Raw genomic sequence first — 20,890 nt, 5'->3', positions numbered from 1 at the left:
AGACACTTGCTGTAAATTCTCTAAATGTCTTCTTTGCTTTCATGGATTACTGTCAGTATTGTGAGCGGCTGCCAGGCCCGCTTGCCTTTTTTTTTTTTTTTTTTTCCCGGGCCCGTCTCCGCCACCTTGATACATTTGCCAAATGAATATCTGAAGCCGTAATTAAATTTATCCACCTCTGCACCTTCTGTACGGACGCCACCTTGCACACATCACACACATCACACCTTATACACAAGCAAACACACACACACGTTCACACACACACTCGCTTCGGGGACATTTTATTTTCAAAAACAGATTTGAACGTCATTTAATAATCATCATTTGGCACTTTGGTGCTGTTTTAAGCACTAAATGAATCCATCATGTCCCAAGTAAAAGTGTTTGTGACAAATATAGTAAACCTTGTTTAAAAAGCTTAATTGCATTAAAAAAAAAAAAAAAGCATGAAACCCATTATTGAAATAACCCAACCCAGAGTTGAAGTCTTAATTCTGACTTGAAACCCTCATTGAAACTCTAAACTCGCTTCAGAAACATAACCCAGGCTAATTTGAATCTGGTTTTGACACCTTAATCTGATCCTTGAAACCCTCTTTTAAAACTCTAATCCTGTCTTGAAACTCTGAAGGTCAAGTGACCAGTTGTCTGTTTCTCCTGCCCAAATTTTCCAAATCCCAAATTGTAATGACTAAGGTAAACCTGATGAATTGTTCAGAATGGTCTCTCCCGCTAGGTTAACCGCTACACAATGCGGCCTTGTCCTTTTGACCACCACCGCCACCGTGTCCGGACCCCTGGAACAGCCTAAAAGCAGCCTGGCGCATTAGCATTATCATAGCCTGGCATTCATCACTTTGTCCGACCTTTTGTCTCTCGCCCTTTTTTTTTTTTGAAGGCGAGCGCGGGAATTATTAGCGGCTTAGCGTCAAGAGGCCCCCCTAAGAAGCTCTCGGGGTGTGTAAGCCCCTCTCGCGAGTCCCCGCCAACAACAGCGATGCCGTGTTCGTGTCAGCGGGAGGGCCGACGACACCGCTGCGCCGTCAAATCCACTCCCGCGGAAAAAAGGAAAAAAAGAAACTAAAATAAAACCCCGGGAAATATTAAGCGAACAATAGGAAGCATGACTCAGCACATTCCTATTGTTCCCGCCGTGTGTGTTTCTGCGTACAACAACACTGTACACTTTTGTGGGAAAGCCACAGCGGAGTTGAGTTTTTTTTTTTTCCACGGATTTGGGGGTACGGCGTGAAATCCTGTGGCACCTCTTTGCGGCTTGCTGGCATACGTGGGACCGAGGCGCCGGGATTGAACGCGGCTTAATGTTGGCGCGGGCCGCGTGTGTGCGCGTGATAACGCGCTGGCTTTTCTTCCCAGGTTAGCTGCCAGGTTAGCTGCCAGGTTAGCCGCCTAGCGACACCCGCCGTGTTCTCGCGCCGTATTTTGGGGGGGTAGAAGAAGCCTGGTCGCCGAGGTGGTGGTGGGGGAGGGCTAATGCATGTTTTTGGAAAGGTTTTGGTAATTCCCACCACGTTTGTGAATGCAGATAGTGTGTGACAATGCGTGTAAAAACAGACAGCTAGCGCTTAGCCGCTAATGGCTGATTGGCTATTTTGAGGCTTTAAATGGTGGCAGAAAATACCTGCGTGCACACAAACTACGCGCCAGGTTATTTTTACACTCGCACTTACATTACCTTGGCGCTAAACTCTAAAATCAAAAGTGAAACCTGGTCTTGAAAGCCTTATTGGAAAATGTAACCCTGACTGAATCCTGAATTGAAACACAAAGTCAAGCTTGTAACTTTGGATCGAAAGCTAATTTTGAAACCCAGGCCTGAAACTTTCAGTTGAGAAGTTTTGAAACTTGCGTATGGATGTATAGTACTTCCTAACACTTCAATCGCACTATGAAACTTTGTTTTTTTGCAGCAGTAAAAGCGTTATTATGATTACATTTACATAAATGATTTCATAACATCTGCTTGTCAATAATTATCCCGTGACCTCTGACCCGCGCCGGCAGTGAACCCCAGGTGTAAGGCAGCGGCGGCGGAGTAATGAGCGCCTTTCTTCTCTCCCGCACGCTTCAATTAGCGCCTTAATATTAGCCTCCAGAATGAAGAATCGGAAGATGGAAAATGGAAAGAGGACAAAATGGCTGCTTTTCTAAAGTTGTTCAAAACAGAAACATTCAAGATTCAAATTGGGATTTGAATCTTGAAATAAGGTTTTAAGCAGAAGTTTGTTTGAAGCCAGAGTGATGGCCTAATCTTATCTTAATTCATCTTGATTTATTTGATCTTAGCTTATCCTAGCTTAGCTTAGCGCCAAGCGCCTGCATGAGAGGATAAGCGCTAATAGGAGATTGATGGCATGTAATTAGCGCGTTCGACGTGGGCGCCGCGCTGCCATGTCGCAGCTGTCACCGGCAAACCAGGTGGAACGCCGCGGGGAAACGCCGCCTAAGCGCTCGCCGATGAATCACTGACAACCGCGCGTGGATGGAAGCGCAATTCTGCGCCGCGTTGACGGGATTTGAACGGCCAGTCGTTTTGATTTTGCGGCGGGAACGCAGTGTTAAACTTCCCCAAAAAGTTTGAACTTTTTCTGCCTCTCACGCAATCGTGTTAATCAATCAAGGGGGCAGACCGAGTCCAACACAACGGCCCGTCTATGTCTCGGATGCAAATTACAAGATATGTACGATGTGACCCGGTCAAGTGGAACTACTGAAGACTGTAATGGCGTTAAAAAAGGTCAGACGGAGGTTCGGCAGCTTTGCTTGATGACGGGCGACACGCGAGGAATCAGGAAAGCTAACTTGGAAAAGTTACTTTTAGACTGCAACAAGTTCATAACCTGATCTGCTTTGACAGCTGTCTTCCTGGAAATCCAAAATGGATTTTGAAAATAAGGGTTTCAAGTCGGGGTCAGATTCTAACTTTGAGGACAATCAATGGATCCAATCAGTATGTCAGCCCTCATTTCAGGGGGGGGGGGGCACGAGGGATGGGTCGCTCGCCCCCTCCCATCCCACGGCTTCATTAAGCATTGTAATATTGGCGGAGGGGGCGGCCGCATACTATGATGCAAATTGCTGCTTCGTCATGACAGGTGGGTGCCCCTCCGCCGCCACCCAACCCTTACCCCCCCCCGTCGTGAATCATTTTTCACCCCCTCCCCCTGTCATTAGTGGGTAATGATTGGATTCTTTATTCGCTGAAGCAGTTAAGGAAAACAAGCGAAATGATGTCATCACTCATGGTAAGCCCACCGACTGCGCGACTGTCATATTCTATCAATGTACTCATTAATGCACGTAGGAAGCAGTTAAACTCTCAAAACTCAAGTATATAACTCGTTTATTTTTTTTGTCCGTAGCCTTCGGAATTGAGCGCCACCGTTGTAGTACCACGTTGCGCCACAACATAGCAGGAAGCGCTGTGCTCCACTTGAACACAATTTACAGAAGAAGAAAAAAAATCGTTTTTGCTCCCACAAAGCACGCAGAATCTATTCCTATCAGAATTGTTAGCTTGACTTGAATCCTCCTCATTTGAAACCAACCTTGTTTAAAACCCAAACTCTCCTGCGACAAAAGAGTGAACTTTCCAGTCCATTTGGACGCTGATCCACATTTGTCATCCTCCAGATGGATGGTGATACCTCCCCCAAGCCCCTTCCATTCATCCATCGACACGCGGCTCGACGTGCGCATCCCAGCGTGTGAGCGTATCATAGCCGGTGCGCGCCAAACGCACCGCGGCTCGGCCCCAGAGCCTCCAGGGGGGCCGAGGCTTTTCACGTCTCCACGGGCCAGCACGCCAGAGGTCCCGATGCCGGGGGACGTGAAGCCAATCGCACGAAGGAGGGGGGCATTATTTCTCCCCGCCTTACCCAACGCTCTCCTTAGCCTTTAGCTAAAAGCAGGCTAATGGTGGCCAAGTGTGTAGCGAAAGGGTCTGGGGGTGTTGGGGAAGCGTGTCTGTAGGTTCATCTGGATTGGCGTCGATAAGGATGCGAAGTCGCCGTCTTCTGCCTATCGCCGCAATGCACGACTCGGTGTGTGTGTGCCCGCATGTGTGTGTGTGTGTGTATGGCACCGAGCGCGGGGGACTGGCAGACCACCTCCAGGATGCCAACAGTGACTGATGCCACATTAGACATTCCTTTCAGAGCAAACGGCGGCGGCGTTGGTCAGCATCATGCCAGCTCGCACAGGCTCTCAGGATGCCCGCACCAAGCCCCTTCCCCCAGCACCACCCCTGAACATCCAAAACAACCCCCCCACCCAAACCCCCTCTTCCTTTGAGCACAGAGCTGGCAGCCACAGCGACCAAGATTCCAGTGAATTCCAAGAACTTGCAGGAAAGCAAAACAAACCAACAAAAAAAGACCGTGTTGGATTGTAACTTTGCAATTTAATTTGTGGAAGACTTTTTTTTTTTCCTCTTTTGTTTTACACATCAAATGTTTGCTCATTTAGTGGAAAACAGAGCTCTTTTTTCCATTGCTTCCAGCCATGTTTAAAAAAGAAAATAAATGATTGTCACTGCATTTGATCTGCTCTCCTGTCGGGAGGTGATAGCTTTCAAAAAGGCCGATTTTTTTGTCTTTTGTCAGTTGATATTTTTATTTTTTATTTTTTTAGTATTCATGTTTCAACTTTGGTCGCAGTCAGACGAAATCTCTGGAGTTGTACTTGGTTTTTAAAAGGCTCTTGCAAATGACCCTAAAATGGCCACGTCAAACCAAAATGGGAGACATTCTGTGACTTTTTTTGTGGGTCTTTTCATGTTAGAGGTGCTTACTAAATTCCATGTGGCTTTGACTTGTCCAAAAGTTCTGGTCTACTTTTATTTTCCATCTTTGAATTAACTCTGGAAATGACCCAAAAAGGCAGTTTCAAACCAATATGGCTGACTTCTTGTGTCTTTTATCAGACATGGCTACTTCAAACTTTATGTGGATCTACCTTGGGGTCTGCCTTTTCAAAATATCCCGCAGTGCTTGACCAAACTATTATTGATCTTAAAATGGCCACTAGGAATCAAAATGGCCGACTTCCTGTTTGTTTCCCGACATGTCTTGAGACTTTTTTTGGTGAGTCTAACCACGCTAGACGGGCCTACCAAGTGAAACCAGTTCTGGGTACTTAAATACGAATACCTCAGTGACAGCGTCAATCTTCTTTCACGTTCTAATGAAGTGAGTGTTTCTCGAAAAAAAAAAAAAACCTGACAAGCTATCATGACCGGTGATGCTGTCAGAAGAGGCTCTTCATGTCCAATTATTGTGGAGGTGAAGCTGGTATTCAATCGGGCTGCTCCGCCCGGGCTTAAGTGATGACACTGAGTGATTAGAGCGCCGTTAAATACCTGCGCTAATGAGCCAATTAGCCCTATTGACATCCATGGCCGCCTCCGAGGTGGAGCGAACGAGTTGTGCCGCCGCCGCTCGCTAATCACAAGCGATAACAGCGCTTAGCCTTCAAACGCTAATCCTGACTCGCGGGCTGCTCCTGTGATTTCTCTCAGTACCCACGCTGAGAGGAACTTCACGCTCCATTCGACACTTCCTGCTCACTTGTAACTTCGCTGCGGTTTTCACTACCACTGTGTGTCGCTTTACAGATCATTTTTTTGTCGCACGTTTCGGAAAATGTCAGAATTTGGCCATCGCTCTCACACTGAAAAAAAAAAGACGGTGAGAAAATTACCGGCACTAAAAATGAAAGTGAAAACGACAGTGAGTTTAGAGGGGGATTTCATTCAAAATTCAACTCAAAACTGAAAGCGGAAAAAGACTTCGCAGAGTTTTGAGTCAAGTAGGCGCCTGAGTGTTCAAAATGACGGTAACAATAGACCAACTTATCGATTTTGATCAGAAAACGAGGGGGAAAAAAAATAAATTTCCTCCTGCTTTCCATACGTGTGCCGCGGCTTCATCCTGACGTGAGTCGCCTCTGTGGAATTCTTGTTAGTCTATAAAAACAGAACAATTACAGGACAGAACAAAAAATACCGGGGAAAGTTTCCAACCACAGAACCAAACACCAAAACAGAAAATCCTAGATTGACGCGTCTTTCGGCGTCGTTTTCAGACAAATGACTGCGAGCCATCAATTAAACTATGATGAAGAGACGTCTGTGCCTTTAGTATCAGCTTGTCGAAAGATTAATTCAAGGGTATGTGTGTCGCGCCTTGTAATTTCACCTCGCTAACTTTTTATCGTCCAGACGGTGTTGAGTGCAGAGGTGGCAAAAGTACTCGCATTTTGTATGTACTTAAGTTGAGTACAGCTACTTGTGTAAAACAAAGTGAAAAGTTTTTAGTACAGACAAGAGCCCTTGACTTCCCTAGCTTAATGCTAATGCTAAATGCCATCCGCTGTGTATTGAACCGCAATCGTGCAGCAACTCATGTAGACAGACTATCGAATGGCACTTATAAGCATATATTCTTTATCCTCTGCGAAGAGCGATTATTATTGGCACTGGGGTGAGGAGTTAAGACAGCCCAATGAATATTATAGCCATCTGTCTTATATTGCCATTTAATTGATGAAGTGTGACAAAAATGTTGAATTCTTCTTAGTAGTTTAATTATGCAGTTGCTGTATGATTTTATAAAATGAAATATATGTAGTGCTCTAGGCACCACTGCATTTTCATCCCGGTGTAGTACAATTTTATTTATTTAGTTTTCATTTTTTATTGATCTATTTTATTTATTTATTCATCATTTATTATTTTTGTTTATTTATTGTAGTCGGGCCTTAAAAATGAAACTTCATTCTCATAGTGCAGATACCAGAAAAATCTAGTTAAGTTCAGTCAAAAAGTATTTGCGTGTCTCCCCTTTAATTGGCTGACTTGACTTTTGCCCCCATTTACGTCTCTCATTCACATTAACATATTGCATTAACGTCTTGGAAATGGTCCCCGCCGCTCGGCAACGGTTTGTTGTGTGATTTGCCCGAGCAGCTGCGGAGTGGCGTCAAGCGCAAAAAAAGAAAAGAAGCCTAAAAAGTTCCTAATGGAAGCCGAGGTCATTTGGGAGCGCAGCATCTCTGCTCGTCGGGGCCACCTTGTGGACACAAAGGGAAGCGCAGCAGCAGCCTTTTCACGGGCTCCTCGGGAAAAACACAAAACAAACAACACACACATTGAAATCACCAGCTGTTGTCCGCAATGATGAAAACATTGAGTGCGAATTTATAATGATTTGGAATCTCTTTAAACTCTTCCTATTCTCATTTGGACTCCCGGGAGGAATGATGTATGCACACACACGGCAAGGACTTTTTACCTGGTTTAATTTCTTTTTTAAATGCAGATGCCCCCACCCCCCCTCCCTTCCATTATGATAAGTTGGTTGGAGGTACACAAGAATAAACATGAGAACTTTTCAGTTTTTTTTAAGACGGCAAGACGACGATAGTGTGCCAAAAGAATGAATTGCATTTTTACATTCTTTTCAATTGAATTAACGTGCATTTATTTTGCATCTTTTTCCTGTTTGCTGCTTATAAATTATACTTTTATTTAAATAAAACAATACATTTTTTGCTTTGAATTAAAATGTGTTTTAATTGCTGATAGTCAATTTAGTCTAACTTTGTGTTTTTGGTTTGGTTTACTGTTAAAGTGTAATCTTTTAAAATGATTGATAATTTTTAAACAGTTTTGGATTTGTTATTTAAAAAGCAGTTCAAATTCAGTCCCAACGTGTGCTTGCTGTAAATTAACTTACACAATTTTATTCTCTGTATATAAGGTAAACATATTTGCACATTTTATTCCCTGTTTCGGTAATTTAACCACAAAAGAATATGTACTTGCCCCCAAAACATAATTTTGACTTTTAACATTCCACACAATTAGATATTGTATACAGATTTTTCCCCCCCCCCCCCGTTATGCGCACGTTAGCACACCTACCAATCTGTCAAACACCCCGTCATGCACGTGCACGCGCACAGTCGTCGAACATATGAGAAGTGACGTCAAGACAACTCTTGTCAATGCTGGTGTAAATCAACAGGAATATAATTTTGCGCTTTGTACAGATTATGATAATAACTATAATTGCGATATTATATTTATGAGCTCTTTCATTGACACAGGGAAATTTCCCACACACAACAAACACCCACGTTGTTCTTTTCCCCTTTTTTGTCACGTGAAAGCGTTCGCGGACAGTAAATAAACATACAATTTAATTGAAATCTGAATTTGCATCTGTCGCTGCGTCCTTAAAAGACTTGAGAGGTCAAAGACTTTGTATTTGATCGAGTTTGCTTTGATTTTATACTTATCTTAAAAATAAAAACGAGACCAAACCCATCTTTTACAATTACCGTTATTGGATAATTTTGATTTGATTTATGTCATTTCCGCGTCATCTGCCGGTTGAGCTGGAATGTTGGGCGAGGAGGAGGACGGGGGGGGGGGGGGGGGGTGGCAAGAAATGCAATTCAATTTTAAAACCATAAAAAAAATGTGACAAACTAACACGCGATAAAATGCGTTATTAAAATTTAAGGTCACTTGACGTGCTTTTTTTTTTTTCTGTTTAGTTTTGCGTTCAGGTGAGCCTGACAATTCGCCTCTTGCGTGCGTGCGTGCGTGCGCGTGCCCGAAGCGCACACTCATACGCGCGCGCACACGCGCCTCACCGCAAAGTGGGGCAAGCCGCGGCACAGCTGGCAAATGATCGATTTGCGCACACGCGTAGCGGGGAGGGGCGGTGCTCGCGCGTTATACGTACCTGCCCGCCGTCCCTCTCAAAGTGCCACTCGCATGCCGCCACTCCACTCCTCTCCTCCTCCTCCTTTCCTCCTTCCTCCTCCTCTTCTTCTTCATCACCCTCGCCTCCTAAAACCTCCGCTGCATCCACAAACTTCAGCCCTGTTCGAAACATATTTTAAAACTAAATAAAACTGCGAGAGGGGAGGGGAACCTTTTTTTTTTTTTTTTTTTACACGTTTTTTTTTCTTCACCTCGCTGTGGAACTTTTGATGGAAAACAAGAGGTCGAGCCACTGCTGACTTGACAGGTACGTTCAGCTCTTAATTTGCTTTCTATCTCGCGTCTTTATAATGCGACCCCCCCCCCCCCACACACACACTTCTTTCATATTTTTAGTCATAAAGCTAATAAGTGCTGCTTCAAGGATATAGTCTATGAAAAATAAATAACATGAAAAGCAAAAGGCAGCCAGACCTTCGTTTCACTTAAAACCCAGACGGACCCAAAGTGGCTTCTTCTTCTGCTTCTGGGATTTTTAATATTTCATAAAGAGTGAGGGGGAGGAATAAAAATATGAATTAAAAACTTAAGAGCATACAGGCTTTCATGGTAAATATAAACGGTGGCTTTCAGCACGCATTCATCTCATTTTGATTTGGAAAAAAAAAATGGTTCAAGAAAAAAAGAGGCCAACTAAGAGAACACACACACACACACGCACACACACGCTCATTAACAGAACTTATTGAGGAGAAAGACATATTTGATATTGCAAATTAGGATGGAGAAGGTGAACAAATAGATTTTAATGTATGTATCCTTCCCATTTCACCTTTTACAAACAGCATGAGCTCCAATGAAGGTTTACCAAGGTCAAGATTTGTAGATCTTGCAAACGTTTCACGGGCATTTGAGCATGTTTGGAGCTACGCTATACAACTTTATCACATTTAATTGGCATAAAAGGCATTCATTATTGAACGATGCAAAAGCAAAATGAAGCGTAAAGACTTCCAATGCAAGACTTGTCTTCTATTTATTTGACATAAGACGTTCAATTGGCATCAAGGGAAATGAAACTTTTTTTTTTTTTTTAATTTGTGAAAGTAAAGTCAAACACATTTTGCATACATTCTACTTACTATGTTTGGCTCTATTAAGATATTAAATTGATAGGAGGCATTTGTTATTATATCATAAAAGGAGTTAAGATTTTCTCAATGCTGCACATATTCGCTCTTGTTCCTCGACGCTCACTTCTTTAGTTCTAAATGGTTCAGCACGAGAGATTTACGCTATTTAATCAACGAGGCGTTCATTTTTTGACAGATCTGAAAAGGCTTTTAACAAGGACCCACATTTGTTGATTCTGCCAAAGTTGTATTTTGTATTTAGACGTACTTCCCAAACAAAAGTGCCGTCTTCTAATTCATTGACACGAGACATTCATTCATAGAGACGGTGAAAATTGAAGGCTTTTAGATTTTGTCAAAGTTATGCTTGCAGCTTGGATCTACACTCATTTTATTAGGTACACCTTCACAATCCAAACCGAGAGCTGTATTGGATTTAATTAACACGGGGTGTTTGATCGGTCGGGGGTTTTGGTTAAAGTTGCAACTCTTTCATGTTTGGAGCTGAGCTAACTTTATTAGTTACACCCGCGCGAGTCATTAAGATCCAACCGAAAAGTGGAATTATAATGAATAGACATGAGGCATTCATTTTTGATTGCGATTTTTGTCAAAGTTGCATTGTTTCATTTCTTCAAGATCATTGTTTGTTAAATTCTGTGCATTCGATTATTCCCAAGGACAGTTTTTAGTCTCGAACTTTTGCACAAACTCAATAACCCCAACTCGCATGAGTATTACAGCGTCTCATTAGCAGGTGTATCTGTCTCGTGTCTCTTGTCCCAGATAAAGCAAAGCATGTCGTGGAGCAGGTTTGTTTTGTACGTGTGAAGCAACCTGGAGGGTTCTACGAAATTACAATCTGGATCAGATACGAAGTGTGAGGTCTTGTGTTTGTTTGCGGTTGATGTTGAGGAAAAAAAAAAAAAAAAAGGGGTCAAGTCATGTTGGCAGCAAACTAATCGCTGCACATCTTAGTTGTGGTGTCTCTGGACGCCAAAGACGAGCGCGTGTGCCACTTCTCGAGAAGCGGCGCACGAGAGAACCCTATAAAAAAATAAAATGAAAAAAAATGGCTGTTAATCCTCAGTTTTATTGGATTTTATAGCCCTTTTGATTTTGTGCTCAAATCTTGAACCAATGTCAGTTATTGATCTGAAATATCCATTTATTAAACGACCATAAAAATTGATGTAAAAAAAAAAAATAGTGCCATCTTTTTTCAGCCAGTGATCTTCCACTTCAATTTAAATGGAATTCTTTCCCATGGTCAGCAGAGGGTATCTCCAATTTCTCGGAACTAAAACTGCGTTGTTCAAGGAGGAGTTAGCCGTTTCCCCCCTCCAAAAGTCATTCTGACTTGATAGCAGTATGATATACGATCATATATGAAATATGGTTTAATCTCTGCCCCCATCTTGTGCCTCTGTTTTCTAGGTTTGGTCATGTGACCTGAGACTTTAAATGTCATTTGCAGTTGACAGCAAGTGACAAAATGGCCGCCCCTCTTGAGAGGGATAAAAACTGCAATATTAATCAGGATGCCAAGGAAATATTAATTACCTCAAGTCGGAGCAGACAAAAATCAGCATCATGGGAAGATTTCATTAAATTTAAAACATGAATGGTTAAAAAAAAATAGAGGGGGGGGCGAGTAAATGGCTAGCATAGCATACAGAGCGCTGAAGCAAAACGAGTCGGAATGATAGGAATCGAGAATGTGATGAGCAGAAAGTGTCTTGCATGCTTGTCATTCTTTGCCTCTTACAGTAAAGATCATTCAGAAAACGTCACGAGGGCAAAAAAAACATCCCACTTCTTCTTGCTTGTCGTTTCGGTTTTCACTTTGTAGCCCTTACAGTACACCCGAATGTTCATTTTCAAAACGTTTACCGTATTCAGCAAAGTTTTTTTGATCCCTTCTCGAGGGGTTATTTGGAGTATTTCAGAAATGATTATGCGGTGATTGAGTTTCACAAGCGGCTGCTGACGCCCACCATCTTCGTCTCCGGCTGGGAGGCTTGTGTGAGACTTTTTTTTTTTTTTTTTGACCCTGCGGGGCCAATTACTCACAAGGTGGTGTCTGTTTTTCCTTTGTTTATCGGTGATGAAATAATGCTTCCGTTCAAATTGCTTCAATCGTCAAGTTTTATTCCCATCGGGGCGAGTGGGGTGGGGGGCTCCTTGGGGATTGAAACACACGTAAATAGAGGCACTGTTGCTGTTTCTATTATTTTGACACTTTTCCCGCTATGTTCTAAACTGCTGCAATGGCAATGATAAACATTTTATTTTTTTAAGATTCTTTTTTTAGACTTTTTTTGTGGGGTTTCTCATAATTGCTATGCCTACCAAATCTCTCAGTGGAAAAAAAAAGTAGTTTATTTTGAAAGGACACCTGGAAATGATCTTGAAACAGTCAAGCCATAATGACGGTGTCGAGGGCATTCCTGCTTGAAACTTTTTTTTTTTTTGTGGGTCAACTTGTGCTAGACATGTCCACCAAACTTCACCTTGCTAAGCTAAACTGGCTCTTGGGGCTGAATTTTCACCTAGGGGGTCAATTTTGGGGACGTGGGTGCTTGTAACATTTTCTCAGTGCCGCATTCCATGAGGATTGTTAAACACACACACCTACACACAGTTTATAGGCCCCAGTTTGGGAGAGGATATCTCGGATAAAGCCATTAATTGCAGTCTAGCATCTCGATGATGATGATGGCAGATCTGCGTGGCAAAGAGTCAATTATACCTGCGGTAGGCATAAGACTAAATACCTGTTTAGATGCCTTTTACGAGACTGTCGCCAGTAAATAAGAGGGCAGTCTGCCACACGCACTTTTGGGGATTCCACCTCCAAATTTTACGATTAGTATTATGTGATTCACACAGGGTTTATTGGCTTTTTTTTTTAGCTGCATGTTGTAGCGAGTTTGAATGCTGCATTCCTTGATACGTTCACTCCCATTGCGTACGTACAATGTTTATGGGTCACGTGACCTGCAATACGATGAATCGTAAAACGAAACCGTATAATCTTTGTAAAGTTTGGTTTCTATATGATTAGCTGTGTTTTCCCTTTTGCATTGTTTGACTTTGCTCATTGTTCATGGGTCAGTCTGACCCGCTTTGCATTTAGTCAGGAAAAAAAAAAGCTGTCAACTTTTTTTGTTCAATTATTTTCACAAAGAAAAAAAAAAACTAAGTCAAGCAGATTAAGTTCAACCGTGTGGTTTTTGGAGATATTTAAAGGGTCAAATTGACCCGCAACACGACAATTGACTTATCCGCTATAGTGTTTGTTCTAGATGTTCCAATTGTGTTTTTTTTTTTCCCTATGTTTTCCATACGTTGCTCCTTATTGCCCAGCTTAGTTTATTGTTTGCGGGTCCTCAAAAGGTTGTCACAAGAGGGGGGGGTAAAAAAGCCAAGTCCATCATGTCGGTTTTGTCACGCTTTTCGCGTGGCATGACAAGATTCGGATATTGCGCGCTCTTCCTCTTTGCTCATGCTACAGCGTGGCAAATACAATTTAATACAAGTTTGAAGTCACGATTCAAATCACATTAGCTCAGGGCTTATTTTCTTCACTTCATTGTCCTTCATTTCGATGCTTGTCTTTATCCCATCTGTGGAGGTTTTTGGGAATCCTTTGCTGGTTGTTGTTGTTGTTTTTTTGTTTTTTTTATTATTATGGAGGAGGTGGGAGCGTTTGCGGGAAAGCGCATCCGTCTGAGATCAGGTTGTTAATACCCACCCACGTACGGCAAAACACACACTGCATCCTTATCGAGCGTTTTGTTTCTCACCGGATGAGTGACGCCTCCTTTGACGAGGGATTAAAGTGGCAAAGAAAAATATGACGATAAAAAGGCGACCAGTCTTTTAAGTCGACACCCGCGTTCTTTTTATTTATTCTCTTATTTTTCCCCCCCCCCCATTCTGTCGCCTTCCTGCTTTTTTGATTCAAAATGACATCAAAAGAAGACTCTCGCTCTCAAATCGGCGTGGACAAATTTTAGGCCTGGCTAGTCGAGACTTTTTGTACGCAGCATGCCGTGTCGGATGTTTTGGCGTAAACACAAAGGTTTTGGGTGGGAGTCTCGGAATGACTCGCCACACGATATTATCTGGCAATATTTTGCCAACAATAACGACATCCATCTGTGGAATGAACAAACGTCCATTCGTGATCTTCTGGGTTGGGGTCACGGAAGCTTAAACACGGAATCTTGAGGGATTCCGATGCAATGAAGAGACTTTCCGGCATGTCCAGGGTCATCCTTGGGGCCTCTTCCTGGTGGGACCTGCCCCAAACTCCTCACCAGAGAGCCATCTGGCCCCATACCATCTAAAAATAAATAAATAAATTTAATTAATTAAATGATAAATAATTAAATTAAATTAATTAATTAAATAAAGAATAAATTAATTAAATAACTGACCAAATAAATGAAAAAAAATAGTAATAAAATAAAATAAATAACTGACCAAATAAATAAATAAACAAATAAATAGGCACCCAAATAAAAGAATTAAAAAAATAAATAAAATAAAATTGCTAAAGCTGGGACCGCAGCATCGTAGCGTGAGAAATAATGTTTGATGCAGTATGATACCAATACTAGCTGAGTTGTAGGATGTGGTCAAATAGTCCACACGTTGACACCAGAGTGGCTCTCTGACTCACTCGCTCGCTCGACGCCTATTTCTGTCTGCCTCACGCGATTAGAAAACAATTAAGCACTTAGTAGACGACTCTGTGTTCATTACACCTCTTCTTCTGCTTCTTCTTCATCTCCTCTCGCCTCCCACACTGCCAGGCGGACACGCGAGGAACGTAAGAAATCACCTTCTTTCACCGCTAATTGAAAGCCACACTCACCACGCGGTGGAAAGAGTGGGGGGGAAAAAATAAGCGGGGACTAATTGGATTTGTTGTGGAGCGGGGCGTTACGGAATATTTGCTCAACTTATTTTTGCGCTTAACGTAGACGAGACGATTACGAGCCGTGCTCGTGACATGAGGTTATTAATAAAACACGCAAGGCATCCATGGCAAAGTGCGTGTGTTTTGGAAAAAGAACGTAGACATTGTCAAATTGACAGTAGCGAATATGAAATGACGACAGTTGTCGTGTCTCGCGTCACTCACAGCCCCACCCACGCTTGTTTCCCAGAATTTTTTTTTTGTAGCGAATTTCGTTTTCATTCACAATATTAGGTACCAATGTCATAAATGTCAGTCTTTACTTGGATAATATTGCATGTTTAACCCCCCCCCCCCATATGTTAATTATTGTGGTCATGGACTGGCGTGACAACCTCCTATTGGTTGCTTTTTTTGGGGCGCGGTGGTTTCTCAAAAATCATACTAGATTGAACCAGAGAGGCATGATGTTTTTTTTCCCCCCAAGATTGTATGGCAAGACAATTTTAACAAAATAGAAAATCTGATTTGTTTGAAAATGACCAGCTCGCCTTCACTTCTCTAAAAAAATTCCAACTTTAAAAAATCTGCTACCTAACTGACAGTTTCTCAAATTTTGGCTCCTTTAGGAAATATCAGTATTAAAAAAAAAAAAATGAGCATTATCAATCAATAAATTAATGACGTTCTTTTTGCCGACTTTGACAGTGTCCCTAATATTGTGTCCGGTGGTCACAAACAACACATTGGCATCAATGCAACAGATTAATTTACTAAAGCAGGATGTTTTTTTTTGGGGGGTAGGATTATTACACCCTTTGCTTCCTCCAATAACAATTGTGTGTGTGAATGCGGAGCCGAGACGTCGCTAAAGACCCCCGTCACCTCCCCGTCGCCCACCACTCAGACTAATTTGTATTAGTAATCGCAAATAATGCTATTAATGCCCATTAGCAGCGAGGCGAGGGGCGAGCATGAAGACATTACAACACCTACGTGCACTCAGCCTCTAAATAAAGACGCTAGCGCCGCGCCGAGCCAACTCTTCTGCATTTCCATAATCATTCCCGTCTCCTCTCCCATTAGTGTCTGTTTTTTTTTTTTTTTCTTAACGCCCCCCCACCGCTCGTCCTCCTAAATAGACGGAATATTCTTGTCCTGCGGTTTAAAGAGCGCAGGCCCAGGTGTAGCAAACGTGTAATGACGGCTGACATTTAAACGCCTCCGTTGGCGAACGAGGCCGCTTTTGAGCTTCGTGTTTTCCTTACAAACATAGCCAAGCGCTATCAAATCGAGGCTGCACTGTGTGTGTGTTTGTGTGTGTGTAGCCGGGCCATAATGCTGCAAACTCGACTTGAGCCGAGCTAAATCTGCATTCAGCTCACAATTAACTAGTTTGATTTTCACATTGCCAAAATTCACGTAATCCGTATTTTCCGTGACAATATTACCAAATTTCTCCATCTTAACACGTTCAAGTCAACCTGAAGTCTCCAACACACACACACACACACACCAAAATGCTAGATGTTAATTGATAATCAGCAATGTTGCTTCGCCGATGCGTTCAGTGCAAGTCTGCGCTCCTTCAGGACGTCAGATATTTATTTATTTTTTTCCCTCGCTGCAGCCACGTGGCTGCCAAGATGGCTGGCTGGCTGGCAGCGCCGCCACCTGTTGGCCGTGCCAAGGCCTGGCAGGGGTTATCGGCGCTCTCTGATGAGCGCCTGACAATCGGCGTGGAAATGACTGCGGCTGCTTGCGTCACACCGTGGAGAAAAAAGGAGCACATTTTCCTCACCACGGCTGACAAAAGTGAAGCATGTCGACACACACCTTGTGTTTTTTTTTTTGCGGCGCCTCTTCGTCGTGCACAGCGAGTAGAAATATGTGTATGTAGCTCAGGCAAATTGGTCATGTATCAGGACAAAGTCTGACATTTTGATTTTTAAAGCAATTATTAAGGCATCTTTTCAAATTTCAGACTTCCGATTGTCTACCAAAAAAGCTGCACAGTTTGACGCTGATACAAATTAGAATTCCTTGGCCCTACTCAAGTAAACATCTAATTTTGGATCCACAAGTCAAAGTTGCAGAGGACAAATTCAACAAACCATCTTGAGACCACAAATTAAATTACCAAAAACCTTTCTGTTAATTACTTAAAGCTGGACAGGCTTTTTTTTCTTTCTTTTTTTTTAAATGGACAATCCTCAAAATCATATGCTCATCAGATGAGCCAGAACTTTCTCATAACTGCAGAACCACCTCACTTCTTTTAGACTTCCTGTTAGAATGTTTTATAATAATAAAAAAAATAAAAACTGCAGCAATCGTGAGACTTTTTGACAACGCTTCCCACCGACAACTCTTAGTTTCCGTTCTCGCGTCTTGCGGCAAATTCTGGAGGACCAGACAAACTTTTGACCTCACACAGTTGCGTGCTGCAACAATTAGGGGTTAAGCGCAATGCAACACCTCTTCGTTTACGTCACGTGACTTAACGAGAAAGCATCTGTGGTCGGCCTGTTTATCAAACAGCGGCTTTGCAAAGACGAAGCGATTACCACGTTTATCGTTGCGGACTGAAAATATTGCTTTGCCACCTCTACTTTTGTTCTTAGTTAGCAAACGTGTTTTCTTGTTAGTCGGTTTCCTGTTGTTCTGTCTGCACCACCTTTAATTATAAAATCTGGATATAAGTAATTGCGGTGAATCTTGTTCAGTCAAACCCAGCCACAAATTGGATGGTCATTGTTTTGGAAAGTTTGAAAAGATTGCTAAGTATGAACTGTTCTTTTCTTTCCTGTAAGAACAATAATAACTTAGACTAGCCTCTGTGTGTGTGTGTGTGTTTTGTGCTGGTGCAAGACCAGCAGCAAAAACAAACCTACTAAAGATTTGCACGTCTCGAAAAATGGCCACAACCTCGATCGCTCATGTAAACAGACATGCTAGCTGAGCTAGCCGACCCAATATTTGCGTTTACCCAACGGATTTTGGGTCTTCCGGAAGGAATACATGCACATTTGTTGTGTGCATTGTAAATGATCAACGATGTCTGATTTTAAATGCCACATCTGAAAACCAGGTAGAAACTTTCTCACAAAGTTAAGCTAGCATAGCGCAGGTAAAATGAGCGGGCAGAACCACTTTTGGTGGTTCAATAGAAGTAATATGTTACAGTGGAGCCTCAAAACCCGAACCGAGGTCGCAGTATCTCGTGGCAGGGAGTTCGTAAATGTGCAGGACTCAAACCGCCAGCGTGCAAACTGTCTTTTTCCATTCCAGTCAAGTTCGACCATGCCGCTTATATCGCGGGCCTAAAATGTTAATGACTGTTTTAGAATGCCGATATCTTAGGCCTAATGAATAATTTCTCTTTCCACTAATTCTTCCATCTTCCTAATCCTCATTAGGGTAAACCCCCCCCCCAACCTCAAAGCGGTGAGGCACATGTGCTAACCACTAGCGCAACGTAGCACCCCGTTCACTCCTATGGGAATAAATGATTCGGAAATGCCAACACATGGGACAAGAGTTTAGTTGAATCAAATCTCAGTTGGATTTATTGACACGTCAAAGAGACATCAGCTGCCAGTATATAAAATAGGCTTGCTTCATTAATTACAATGTCAGCTTGCGAGTATTTGCACAATCTGTGCGCAGTCTCTCCATGTGTGTTGACAGTTGGCACTTTTGTGGAGCTTGTCAAATATTTTGGGCTGGTAAAATGACATGGTGTCAAGGCATGATGACCTGCTGCACAGGTTTTCTTGTTAGTTACACCGCGGAACTCGGAACGTGAGAATGTCCTGATTGTCAAGTCGGTGTTTTGTTGACAGATGCTTTGTTGTGTAATAACTGTGAAGGAAAATAGGTGCAACAAAAGTTCATTGTGATGTCGCTGCATGTTCTGTGGCTTGATTTATTGTACTACTACTACTACAACAGTGAATGGGAAAAAGTTTCACTGCATGTTCTGTAAAAATCATTTGTACTCCCCATAGATAGAAACTGTATTATAGCATATTTAATATTGATATTCTATTCCTAAAACAGAAAAATAGTATTTGGAAATGGGGGAAAAAAAACAAGACAGACCCCCCCACGTTTTCCACCTTGATGATCAATAAATACAAACAAAAAGTGGCCGTGAAAATATGAATGATGGATTTTACTGATTTATCGTTGCCACTAATAAATGCAGGGGGCCTTCTCACTCCAATCAAGATGATTAGAAATTCCTCCGCGCACTTTTTCTACTTTAAGCGCTCCCCCCCCACACCCCGCCATCGGGACTTTTACGGCCGGTGTGCAGGTGGAATCATCCGCTTCCTCTCCAGGGACTAGTTTACCGTCAGTTTACCCCCATCACCCCGGAAATGTTGCAGCCCCCTCGGTCGCGCCATGTGCCTGCCGAGGGGAGAGGGAGCAGCGGGGAGAAAAGCAGAACGAGGGAGGGAGGGAGAGAGAGAGAAAAAGAGAGAGAGAGAGGCGGAGGAGGAGGAGGGCGATGAGTCAATACAACTAATAATTTAATGGGGACACGCAGGGAGAGCCGGAGCGAGAGAGGGGGAGAGACCGAAAGGCGGATAGCCGAGGCACAGGAGCTCCGAGCCCGAGTAGCGAGACACCTTCCTCCGCCTCCTCTTCCACCTCCAGACGGCATTGGCGACGATATAGCAGCGCGACCAGCCCCGCGGACGAGCACCCGACTGGGGAGCGTCGTTTATCCGCGACGTCGGGAAAGTGAACGGCACTTTTTGACCTCCCCTCGTCTTTTCTCTCCCGTTGTTTTGAATGTGGCGAAGCCGCTCCGTATCGCGTTCCGGCTCGGCGTTACCAACAGCTGAGAGGACGCTGGTTCGTTCTCGCCTTCTCGTTAGCTAGTTCCAAAGCACCCCGGCTTTGAAGCGCGGTTTCGCCGGTGCCTGTGTGGGTTGTGGTGGCTGCGGTGGCTACCATGTTCCGTTCCGTACGCTGTCCGCTTCCCGGCGGCGGCTAGCGGGCAGGCTGGCAGCCTCTCCCCCTCAGCCTCCCACGGCCATGTTTGTATTTTTGGGCGAAGTAGTGGCAAACCGCTCACTTTGCACCCGCTTCTTGTTGTTTTTCTTCGGTTTGTTTGTCCGCATCCATGTCGCCGGACGGTGTAAGCTAACGTAGCGCAGACTCTCACCCAGCCCCAACACCGGTTGGTGGTCCCGCCTCTTGCCAGCCGGAGCCTCCGAATAGCCGGCTTGACTTCCACGCCCTCCCTCGCCCTCACTCTCACTTACCTGCCCACAGGAAGTTTGCTTTATTTATTATTGTTATTCGTTTTTAAAACTTATCACTCTACCCTGGCCAAACTTGAAGAAAAGAGGAATCCAAGTGGTTGGCAAGCTGCTTCTTTCCAGGTTGGTTACTATAATTTCTAACTCCTTTCTTAAAACTTCTCGTTTAAATAATTTGCCATTTAAAAATCCCTTGCTGATTTTAATTGACGATGTTCCTGAAAGTCAAGAGTAGAATGCAAAATCGCACAAATCCATGATAACTTTTCACGGATGCAAAAGAGATGCAAGAGGAAATTAATAATTATTATTTACATGGATTTGACTTTGATCCCGTGGTGTGGATTCCTTCTCTATACCCCCCCCCCCCCCCCCCAGCCCCCACCCTCATCCCTCACTTTTCTGCCCTAATTGCAGGGAATTACTTGGCTCATTGCGCGTCATGAATGGGGGGAGTTGATGATCTTTGGATGCGGGGGTGGTCGAGTTTGTCCTCTTTGACAGGGCCAGTGAATTAACACGATGCACTGACATGCACCGTGACTCTTACACACTCGTGCAACCCCAGCAAACGACCTAATCGACACTATAATTCGGCCATGGCTGTATTCAAAGCGATACAATTTGTGTGTGTTGTGTTTTAATCTATATCGTGTGTGTGTGAAAGTGGTTTGCACAACTGTCCATCCACCCATATGATTCTGCTTTCCTTGATTTTGCTTATGTTGTTTATTGCGCCTGTTCCAGAAATGACTTTCTTCGGGTTTGTGATTGTCTAAATGGACCTACTATT

General features: G+C 43.3%; 1 protein-coding gene and 1 long non-coding RNA gene across 6 annotated transcripts in view; one reads left to right on the top strand and one right to left on the bottom strand.

Annotated features, from left to right (window-relative positions):
* Positions 1-6,851: 6,851 nt before the first annotated feature.
* On the bottom strand, positions 6,852-9,119 carry LOC125974778 (uncharacterized). Its single transcript, XR_007483722.2, has 3 exons — positions 9,010-9,119; positions 8,778-8,917; positions 6,852-7,140 (listed from the first exon to the last, which is right to left on the bottom strand). It is a non-coding gene; the product is annotated as an uncharacterized lncRNA (long non-coding RNA).
* Positions 8,816-20,890, top strand: part of satb1b (SATB homeobox 1b) — a 41,733-nt gene continuing 29,658 nt past the window's right edge. For 2 of the 5 annotated variants that reach the window (XM_049729577.2, XM_049729573.2), the window contains exon 1: positions 9,137-20,220. The gene's annotated coding sequence lies outside the window, so the exon portion shown is untranslated. Of the gene's footprint in view, positions 9,066-9,136; positions 20,221-20,890 lie in introns of those variants that run through there. The other 3 variants (XM_068651825.1, XM_049729575.2, XM_049729574.2) reach the window with 2 other exon arrangements.

Source organism: Syngnathus scovelli, chromosome 9 (assembly GCF_024217435.2).
Source record: "Syngnathus scovelli strain Florida chromosome 9, RoL_Ssco_1.2, whole genome shotgun sequence".
In the NCBI taxonomy this organism is placed as follows: Eukaryota; Metazoa; Chordata; class Actinopteri; order Syngnathiformes; family Syngnathidae; genus Syngnathus; species Syngnathus scovelli.
This window is presented reverse-complemented; position numbering and strand designations above follow the sequence as displayed.